The following is an 11,605-nucleotide window of genomic DNA, read 5'->3' on the forward strand; positions in this document are numbered from 1 at the left end:
CAAATTAGAGTATGCATCTGACCAACTCTGAAATAGTTTCAGCAAATTTCTGACGTAAAATGTTGCATTTCAGTTGTGCTGTGATTTCTGAATAAATATTTGTTTGACACCAAAAACTATGGATAAAATGGCTGAAAACAGAAGGCCTCCAGGGCTGACTGTCTCTACCATTCCGTGAGGTTTTTCTAAACCATGTTATGCAAAATGAGGAATCTTAAACAAAATAAAGATTTAAAATGTTAACATAACTCCTTGAAAACATCTCATTTCTGGCCTGTTAAGTATTTACTTTCATTAATGTGACCAAATCACATTTTCCACCAAAAAAGAATGACATATTGTGGTTTTTCAAAAGGCAACAACCCTGGCTTTGTAAAATTGCCACTGCCAGATGTGGTGGCACACACCTGTAATCCCAGCACTCAGGAGGCTGAGGCAAGAGGATCTTTGTGAGTTTGAGACCAGCCTAGGCTACAAAGTGAGTTCAAGCCCAGCCTAAACTGCATAATGAGACTCTGTCTAAAAAAAGACAAATAAAATAAAAATAAAAAGTAAAACTGCCACTATTTAAAAAAAGGAAGGAATATGTATATATAGATAGATAGTTAAGATAATTGTACTACTAATTTCTATTAGTTCATTGAAAGGAACAGTTAGTTTTCATATTGTTTGATCAATCTTACATGCCTATATGTGGTAATCTGAGCAACTATTTTGAAGATAACAATATGCAATATAATAATCATTGTTAATTTCCTATCATCTTGTTTTGAAATTCTATATCATTTTTATTCTTATTATCTTTAAAATAAAAAAAATTAAAGTTAAAGAAAAAAATGGCCATAAAGATTTAAAACAAAAAATCACTTATGGAAATGAGCCTGTGGCTGGAGTGGGTCTGTCATGGGACACAAAGAACCTGGGACAAAGAACCATATGCTGAGTTCATCTCATCCGAGGCTTCCAGCGACAGTGGGGGTTGGGGCTACCACACTTTGCAGTGAGAAGGGCTGTGCTGGAGGACCTCATGCATTCGCCATTCCAGTCACTTTATCCCACAAAGAGGAAACTGCAGTTTGGAAAAGTGAAGATGCAAACTCAGGATAGAAAAAAAAAAAAGAACAAAGTCACAGCAGCCAGTGACAAAAAAGAATGTGCTTTTCCAGACAGACAGACAGACAGACAGATTGATTCCTCATGAGTGAGCATGTAAAACAGTGACATTTTGGGCTGGGAATATAGCTCAGTGTTAGAGCATTTGCCTACTGTGTAAGAGGTTGTGGATTCCATCTCCAGAACCACAACAAAATAAAATAAAATAGTGGCATCTGTTTTTTCCCTAATATTCTCCCACAGTTTTTCAAGATTAGGAGTAACAAGTACTTACACAAGATAATTAAAAAGAAATCTATCAGAAAACTGATAGATCATATAACGTAAATTACACAACAACATACAAATTCATATTTACTTCTCCTGGCATTTTGGGGCCAATGGGCAAATTCTAAAAGCTCTAAGAGGGAAGAGCTGGTACCTTGGGGTCCATTTTCTGTTTGGTGTAAACTCCATTTGCTGCTGTGAAGATGTCATTCAGGAATACAAAAATATAACCTTCCAAGTTAAAAGCAAGGTCGGAACTAAAGGAAGAACACAAAACAGGAATGATTATTTCGAAACTTGTAACCTGGCCTCAAAGTCCCAATCAAACTCTGGTGAAGTGCTAGTAACACCTTTTCTCTGCGTGTGTCCCCCTCCTGGTGGTGAATGGTTAATGCCTCTGCTCAGCCTCCAGACAAAAACAAACCCAGCCAATGGGGCGGCTTCAACTTAATTACTCCTGGAGACCCAGGGACCCTCCCATCTTCCTTTCACTGCAAAGCCCTTTGCTTATTGTCGTACAGGGGCCCAGCCCCAGTACACCCCTTGGGGACAGTGAGGAGGGACTGGACAAGAAGGGCGTGTGGGAAGCAATGCCCCACCTGCTGCCCCAACAGCGCCCCGCCCATCACAAGAGGAAGGCAGCATCAGCGCTGTCTGTGCGACTCTCCCAGGCTCCTTCCTCCCCACAACCTGGAAACATCTCCTTGTCAGTTTCCACTTTACACAGAACAGCGCGAGTTATAAAAATGTTTGGAAGGATGCGACACGGGGACAAGAGGGCGAAGGATAACTGGTATATGATGTGGCCATTCACCTGCACTTCATCTGACAGACAGTACCAGACCCAGGTCGTACTTCATAAATGGCCAGGAAGAAAACACTTTTCCTCTAACTTAGGTTCAGTACCCGAGAGTACGCAAATGTATTTCTTTACCGTTCATTCGTTTGCTCATTCATTCACTCATTTGTTGAGACACTATCTTGCTCTGTTGTTCAGACTGGCCTTCAGCTCCTGGGCTCAAGTGATCCTCCTGCCTCAGCCTTTTAAGTAGCTGGGACTACAAGGGCCTGTCACCAAGTCCAGCTGTGCCTGCTAATTTAACCAACAAAAGTCAGACCTGGTACCTCATGCGGGGCAGCTAAGCATGCTACCATTGCTCTCTATCATCAGCCCACAGAATACAAATCTTATTAATATGATATGTGCACAGGAGTTCACAAAACAGTAAAACTCAAGCAGTTAAGACTTGAGAATGAGGACTTAACATTTTAGAAGGGAAAAACATTTTAGCATTCAGGCACAAATGAATTGTGAGAAGTGACTAGGAGCCATATGAGGGAAGGTAATGGAACAGCAAGGTTACTTTAAAGCGTATTTAGGTGGAATCATCTCTGGCTCACACTGCCCAGTCAAGAGTTGCCCAGGTAACCTCCAGTTTACTTCAGTTCCTGTTACTTCTGTTTCCCAGACTCAGCTGGTCACTATGATGCACGGCTGGTCACTGTGATGCATGGCTGGTCACTATGATGCATGGTTGGTGACTGTGATGCATGGCTGGTCACTATGATGCACATTGTAGGAACAATCACCAATTGACAAGCCATTCTGCCCCTGTACATCCCCTTTGCAGCCCCACAAACGCCTCCCTCCCTGAGCCTCCAGGGCTTGACACTTTTTTAGAGGTCAGTGTCCATCGACATTAAATAAATCTGCCTCCAAATCCTGGGTGACATTTCAATGTTTCTGTTTGCCGCTGCAGGAGAAGGGGTCACCCGACCACCACCAGGGGGAACCATACATCCAGCTCCTAGGTAGAAAGGAGAAGGCAACAAACCTCCCTGCATCTGTTAGTTCTCTGGTATCTTTAGCTCAAAATGACTGTTATCCCAAAGTGGCATGTGTTTGGTGCCATATCCTGACTCTCCTTCAATATCAAAATAAGATTATCTCTAACCAAAGAGAACAAAGTAGGCAAATATTGCATCAAAATCTGAATGCAAATTAATCATATTTTTGCTTGAGGCATCCATTGGTATTATCATCTATCCATACACCTGTGAAAATTCAAGTGATCATAAATTTAAGTGATCATACACCAGAATGCTTCAGCTCAGTCACAGAAAGGGGATTTTCAGCTGGGCATGGTGGCACACACCTGTAATCCCAGCACTTGCAAGGCTGAGGTATAACAGTAGTTGAAAACCAACCTGGTCTACATGGCTGAGTTCAAGGCCAGCTTGAGTTTACATAGCAGACCCTGTCTCAGAGGAGGGGTCTTTGCGGTCTCTTACCTACTCACACCTGACTCAGCACCAAGAAGAGTCTGCTGCTGTCCAGCACAGCAAAATACTGTGTTAAACAAACGAAACCTGACCAGGATCTCTCTGTACCTGAGTCCTTACACAATGAACTTCACCCTGACTTAGTACCTGGACTGAGGAATTCACTTTCCTAATGACAAGCTGAGTCTCAGCCAGCCACAGCCATGAGCTGCAGGCAGCTGCACAGCCACCTGCCCAGTCCTGTTCACAGATGGCCCAGGCCACGCTGTGCCACTCCGCTGCTCTGACCTCGCTCTTGTTTTTTGTCGCAGACGCTGCCTGAGTCCACGCTGGCTCTGAGGGCTGCCCAACCTGCTGGTCAAGACTTCGTGCAGCTACACTCTGCCTACTTTGTCTATATTTTTTAACAGCTGAATGAGTAGAACAGGCCAGGTTCCTGGAGGCATGAGATGAGACGGCTCTGCCAACCTCGCTAGAGAGCCTGAGTCTTCACTTAGGGCAGCAGTTGAAGCACAGAGATGTGCACAGAAGCTCCTTGTTGCCTAGACAAGACAGATTCAGGAAAGCCCTTAGGATTGTCAAGTAGGACCTTTTGCAAACATTGCTTTTCCGAGTTTTTCTGGGCATGTGACTGGCTTTAACAAAGAAGACATAAGAGGAAGTGACACTTGTCACTGCTGGGCAGAAGTTTTATGGCCCAGTGTACAGCTCCCTACAACCCCTCTCTCACATGGATGACTTACGAAGCCCCAACTGGGCAGGGTGCCCTCCATGGTTCCTGAGCCACAGGCAGCCTCTGGAGCCCCCCACAAGCAGCTGCTGCTGGTCCCCAAGCAGAGCCCAGGCAGAAGATATGCGGGCTGAGCACAGGATACAGTGAATGCTTACATTATTAAAAATGTATTGCAGTAAAAGTTGGGTCACAATGAATTCCCCTCAAGATCCTCCCCCTGGCCTCAGTTAGCCCATCATTCTTGCTACTTCATGAAGCATTCTGGAAGTCCTTGTGGATGTCTTTAGGAGATGTGAGGAAAAATACAGAGACTGCTGCCGCCAAATGCCGTCTCACACACGGAAGGCAGGCTCATAAAAATATTACGGTGAGTCCTCACCCATCTTATTCAGATCTGCCACTGTGCCTCCGTGGGTGATTTGTTAAGAAAAGACTCACACGCCACAACAGTCCACTAAATACCTACTCTCCAGGTTCATTTCTCTTCATACTTACTTAACAAATACATATCTATTTTACTATTTTCATGTTCAGACGAGAATATAGTCTCAGGGAGGAAAGATGACCTTACCAAGGCAGAGCTGGGGTTTACGTGGTTAAAGAAGACCAAAAAATAAACAAAACACATTTCTTTAACTTTAAATGGAATTATGTAATCTTTATACTATAACTAAGGCAATCCAGGTTGGGAGAAGGGGAAGAAGTGCACTTTTGTTTGACAGATGTCCTTTCAAACATGGGTCCAGAGGGGAGGCAAATAATCAAGCAATGGTGCCTGACAAAGTTGAAAACTATGGAGGACCACTGGGGTGACCCTCCTTGAAGAAACAATTGTCTCCACTTTGGATGAACCTGACCCAATTTCCATGTTTTGATGTGTGCAGAGCTGGCTAGGACTTTTCCTTACCCTTCAATTGGCTTTAGGCAATGCAAATTGGTCCAGTTGAGGTGCTGATGTGTAGTCTTTGAAGCAAGGCGACAAGGCAGTGTTTCCCCGCCCCTGTAGCTCCCAAATAAAACGTGTAAGCCTGGGCAGAATGGAGAGTCGTGCTCCATATTGTCGGCTGGAATTGAGTCTCTAGGTAAGAGGCTATGACTTCCCAGGGCAGAAAAGATTACACATCAGAGCTGAAGCATCAACCCAAAACATTAAATACTACCTCAATTGTGTAATGCAGATTATTCTTTCTACATATCTTTCTGCATATTGCAGAGGTGATTTCAGGTCTCCTATCCAGCCCAGCTCACAGCATTCATGAACTTTCTGCCACTCTCACAGTTACTCATCCTCAAGCCACTCTCTTCCTCACAAATTAATAAAACCTGGGTTCAGCCTGGGTTGAAGTCTTTGTTCCAGACAGCAATCATGTTAGCTGGACTTAGAATCCCTTGGCTCCCATAACTACAAATATGTCTTAGCGTCTTTATTCTCACCATGGGTTGCACTGGAAGTGATTGGAATTAACTCACTAGAATTCCAATACCTTTTCCATAGGATTACAAGTATAAACTCCCTGGGCCTTGATGAGGACTTGAAAGGGCTCTCTATAGAGCACCAATGGAAGAGTTGTTTTCTAAAGTAGAGCAGTTCCACCTCAAAAAGTAGTAAGAGTCTAAGAAAACCTGACATAATATGTGCATTGACAGCCAGCTGCCACAATGTGTGCAGCTCTCCATAATGAAATGAGGTTGGCCAAACCTGAAATCTCACAGGTGCTTTCTCCAATTAGAATATGCTTGCTTTTTTACTTTTAGAAACTCAGTCTTTGTTTTTCAATTGAGTAAGAACTAGTTTACATCTGTAGTTATAACTTTGGCCCAATATCTCTCCCACCCTCCTGTTCTTCCATCCCCTCACTAACTCACATTGACCTTCAGTTATCACCTAAGATATTATTTCCTTGGAGAATCTCACCTCCTGGACAAGGTATCTTCCCTGAGCATACACTCCCACAGTATCTTATGTTTGGCCACCATAATATTTGATATTCCTAAAATTTCTAACTTCTAGATTTTAAGGACATGGAGTCATGTTGATACTACTTACAGGTCAAACCTGGAGGCCAGTCCAATTCTGAGTCATAGTAGGTATTCAGTATGCATTTTTTCAATGAATAACAGCGTTAGGCTAAATATAGAGAAATAGATAACCTGTAAGCTTTCTTCCAGACTCAAAGGATTTTAGGAGGGAAGAAAAATAAATAAAAATAATCCTTCGCATCAACAATAAATAAAAGAAAGATGAACCCACAACTGTTGGAGACCACTACAAAGTGGCTCTGAGCAGGATTTAATATTAACCAATTGGCTTTCCATGTTTATCTGTGAGTTGTCCAAAGCTTAGGCACCTTGTTTGCGGATGGGCAGTGGACTCATATAAGTAAACCTCTGTGAGTCACTGTTCACCTTGAGGCCTGTATTGGCCTGTGAAACTGTGACACCTCAAAGGACAAGATAAGGCCACAGCTGAGGATGTCTGGCTCCAACCCCTTTTAACTTTAAGGAGATTGTACTTGGAGAAGTCCTTAAAGGCATTCCCAAATCCTGCCCAGATTCCTGCATTTTCTTCAGTATCCTCCTCCCTTGTTTGTAAACCAAATAAATACAGGCTTCCAAGAGAAGTCTTCATCTAAATTCAGAGAATATCAAAGCTGTAAGAGAGGGGCTGGGGGTTTAGCTCAGCGGCACAGCACCTGCCTGGCAAGTGCAAGGTTGTGAGTTCAATTCCCGGTACCAGAAAAAAACAAAAACAAAAAAACAAACAAAAAAAAAGCTGTAAGAGAGTGAGACCCTCCTGGAGCCCTGAAATCATGTCAATTGCCTCATTTATTTAAGTCTTCACCATCCACTGGCTTGGGAGATTGCAGGCCTAATCAGTCCACCATAACTAAGGGTTATTTAACCCAATACAACAACTACCAATGAAGTCTCCATCTTGTCTGGTCTTTTCCTCTGCATAGTGGCAGATTGGCAGTGCTTACAGACTACTTACTAATTCTTTAGTGTCACACTCAAAACTGCCCATATCACATAGCCATCACCTCTCAGAGCAGGCATCTACAGTAACTGTAACCAAGTCTCCAGCACCTGATGGGAACAGCTCCCCACTAGTGTGGGGACAGATTCCCTTGGGCAGATGCTCCCTGGCAGCTCAGTGACTTTCTCCAGGAATAAGGCCCAAAACATGGCATCCTCCGAAGTATGCCATGGTAACTCTGTGTGCTGAAGTCATCCTGGTCACACAAATGCAAAAACCCTCCAGGAAGGTTTTAATATAATCTCTGCTGCTTTTTTGCTTGCATGCTAAGTTCAATTGATCTCCAATTAAATCTAATTCAGCACTGCAGGAAACTGCTGAGTGCTGTAGGTAACATTCAGATGTGAACAGTAGGACTCCTATCTTCAGGGAGTTCACAGAACAGTAATTATTTTGGCAATTACTACAATTTTATAACTCACATTAAGTCTAGATTTCGAACAAGTGATTCTTAATCCTCAGGACAGCCTAACAGGCAGGTGGGATAAGGGGAAATCAGGTAGTTGTTGAGAAGGGTACCTTTGATATATCATTAAATTTTTTTCTAAAACAAGATCATTCTAACTCCAGGAAGGAAAGTTCAGTAATACTACCCTTCAGATGGGCTATGCACAAGATGAAAGGACGAGTAGATATTGATTACATGGTTGTAAAATTGAAGAAGTGACATCTGACAGATGCTCAAAGGGGTTAAGCACAGGGGTATCCTTTTACAAGTCTCTCCAGTGTCACCATTCCAGATGCTCCAGTAGTAATCTACTCACGGACAGCTCCCATATACTGAAGACCCAGCAAGCGCGATCCGCACTGTCAGTCTCACGGCCCCCTTCCATGTGTGGCGTCTTGTCTGGGCTGCTCTGGGGCCTGCTTGCATTGCCTGGAAAACCACTTAGCTGCAAATCCCAGCCCTGACTTTAAGTCTTCCAATGAAACTCCCTCTGGCTGGGCTTTAGGGATCACCCTGTAGTCACTGCTTATGACTGTGTACATCGTCCCTGCTTAGAGAGGGCAGGCACTGTACCTCCTTCCTCCAGTTCTCTGAGCTCTGCAAAGGGCCTGGGACCTTGACGTGCATCCTTCCCTCCACCTGCTGCCTCCATCCCCCAGGTGAGTTGGGGGCCTTTGGGAGTCAGGAGTCAGAAATTCCTCATCTTCCCAACATATACACAGCTGGGGCCCTAAATATGAGTTATTTTCATGAAGAATTTTTCTATAAGATCCATAGAGGGCATCAGCTAACATTATTAGACTGAATACTGTTTTGTCCACCTTCTATTTTCTCAGATGAAGATGCATTCCAGTGCACTGTTTTCTTTCAGTCCTTATGAAAATACTGTTTAAAAGATCTTAGAATCAGGCTAGGGATATAGCTTAGCGGCACAGAGCCTGCCTGGCAAGCTCAAGGTCATGAGTTCGATTTCTGGTACCAAAAATAAAAAAAGAAACTAGAATTGAATGCCAAGCAGTCTTTTGGGCTGGGGATACAGCTCAGTGGCACAGAGCCTGCCTTAAAACAGAAATCAAAATACAATTTTCACCAGGCCATAAAAGAAAAAAGGGCCAGGGATACAGCTCAGTGGCCCAAGCACCTGCCTGGCAAGTGGAAGGTCCTGAGTTTGATCCCTGGTTCAAAAAAAGAAAAAGGAAGCTGTGATAGGATATATGGCCCCCAAAACTGTGAGAGAGCATGTGTGGTGCTTTAAACCATTAAGTTTATGGTGGACTGTTATACAAAGCTGTGTAATATCTAAGTAATAATCAGGTATTGATACAGTACAATATAAACATTTAACAATACTGTTTGGGTCTGGGTACTAAGTTACGATTAGACAGGAGCTACTACTAGTGAGGTATTTTAGATAACAATACTGTATGGTACATTTTAAGCAGATAGAAGAGTGCTTAGAAAATTTTTACTGTAAACAAATGATAAATGAGGTATATTTAACCAGATTTAAACATTACACGTAGTATACAAGAATGAAAAATCACATTATGCTATTAATTTATAGTTATTTATGAATAGCTAAAATAGATTTAATTTTTAAAAGCAAAGCTGGGCATAGTGGCACATGCCTGTAATGCCAGCACTCAGGAGGCTGAGGCAGGAGGAGTGCCATGAGTTTGAGGTCAACCTGGGCTACGTAGTGAGTTCAAGGCCAGGCTAAACTACATAGCAAGATCCTGTCTCATAACAAAATAAACAAACAAAAAAAGTAAATTAAAAGTCTAATTATGAAATCAATATCAATGTATAAACAAATTACAAATAGAGTAAAGGTTTAAAAATATTAAAGAAATATTAGAAGAAATGTTGGGAAGATGTTTATATGGATTTAGTGTGAGGGCTTCCCTAAGAAAGAATTAAAAATCCAAGAAGCATGTAACATAAACATAAAATCATAGTAAAATGGATAAAATTTTTGCACATATTATTGAATTGTTGGGTGGGAATACCCATCCAAGGTGTAGTAGAGAACAGAAGTCTACATCATCTGGATTTCCCAAAACAGTGCTCATTGCAAATACTAGGCATTTAGTTTTGGGTTATGAAATATGATACCATTAATATACAGTATCTTTTTCAAATAACTGAAATATAGTATTTACAGCCAGCTGTAACATGTAAAAATGAAGAAAGTAGACTCCAAGGTATTGATTTGCCAAAAGAAATGTCACACATCTGACCTCTAAGTGTAGACTGTGCGTTCCATCCAATCTCAGAATACTCCTTTTATGGATTCAAAGTCAACGCTCTCACCCCCACTCGAGTGGAGATGTTTAAACACTTTTTCTTGAACTTCCTGTAACACTGCCTTCTCTCTCACTCTTGGCAGATAATCCAGTTGGCCTAGAGTCACAAATCAATCCAAGCTTGGGCCAGCACCAGGCATTTTAATAATGACACACCAAGACTATACACAAGGAGAGGAAATCATTCCCTCCTAGTCAAGGGTAGAATGGGTGCTGGGGCCAAAGGATACAAAACCCCTGACACAGCAATATATGTCACAACAGGAAACTGCTGATCTCTTCACTGTGTTCTTCTACCTTTTCTTCATATTACTGACCACTTTGCTAAGACCACTATTCCCCTTACTTTGCTTGACCTTCTCAAGCATAACTTCCAAGAATCAATTCAGTGACCACCTCTTTAGACAGTCTTCTCTAACAAGTCTCATTTTTCCTCTTTCCCTCTAGATTGGCTGCTCTTCCCCTGAGTCCCCAAACTATCCGTATAGTTACGTGTTCAAATAGTCTGTCCATTTGTTTGGATTCTCATAGACTGTGGGCAGAGCACGGTGTCACTTGTCACTCACACTGTTTAAATTTAACATTGCACAAGTGTACCATAAAACCAATTCCATTATTTGTTAAAATCCCCAAGAATGGGCACAGTTCTCCCTTGAATAGTGAGACTAATACGAAAGCAACGTCTTCAGTCCTCTTACTCTACTAGGTACAATAATGTTTTCCCAAAATTACCGTGCTGGTGTTCTGATGTGACCATATTTTTGGATTGGCATACAACATGGGACCTGTGCCCTGAGCTACAAGGCAGTGATTTATCTTCATAATGTTTGTTCGTTATTCTAGGCTTTAGACATCATGACCTTCTTTAACAAGTCTCACTTCTCTGGAATACCTGGGGCCAGCTGAAAACCAGGAGGTTCGAAGAGCTGGTCTGAGAGCACCAGGCGGGGAAGAGTGGGAAGCTGCTGGGTGACAGGCACGCTCGCGTGGCACTGGCCCCGAGGCTGCAGGACGCTGCTTACTCCGCCTCCTCCTTTCCAGGCAGTCTCCATCCTGGGACCACGGGGAGTAGGCCTCCACGCGAGCCTCACAGCTTCTCAGTCCCCTCGCGGTCCTTGTGCGGTCCCTCGACAGCCCGCGCCCATCTGAAAGCCCCGAGGGCCGCCTGTGCCTCATGGGCACCTCGGGCATCCATTGGTCGGTGTATGTCACGTGCGTGAGGAGGCGTTGCGATTGGCTGGCGGGCTGGACAGGCGCGTGGAGGGTGGTGCAGTCCACTGGTCCTCAGCGGCAGTGGCAGCGGCCCGCGGTGCGTCGGCTGTCCGCGCGCGCTGGAGGTCGTTGTGGGGCGCTCAGAGCGGGTGCCCCACTGCCCTGCCGACGCGGCTGGGACCGCTGGGCCGGGGCGGACCGCGAGG

At 43.6% G+C, this 11,605-nt stretch overlaps 1 protein-coding gene across 1 annotated transcript in view; it reads right to left on the minus strand.

Annotated features, from left to right (window-relative positions):
* Positions 1-11,531, minus strand: part of Hsd17b3 (hydroxysteroid (17-beta) dehydrogenase 3) — a 146,499-nt gene extending 134,968 nt beyond the window's left edge. The window contains exon 1 of the mRNA XM_005384689.2: positions 11,080-11,531. The gene's annotated coding sequence lies outside the window, so the exon portion shown is untranslated. The remainder of the gene's footprint in view (positions 1-11,079) is intronic.
* Positions 11,532-11,605: the final 74 nt, after the last annotated feature.

This window comes from Chinchilla lanigera, unplaced genomic scaffold (genome assembly GCF_000276665.1).
Source record: "Chinchilla lanigera isolate Chin_1 unplaced genomic scaffold, ChiLan1.0 scaffold00021, whole genome shotgun sequence".
In the NCBI taxonomy this organism is placed as follows: Eukaryota; Metazoa; Chordata; class Mammalia; order Rodentia; family Chinchillidae; genus Chinchilla; species Chinchilla lanigera.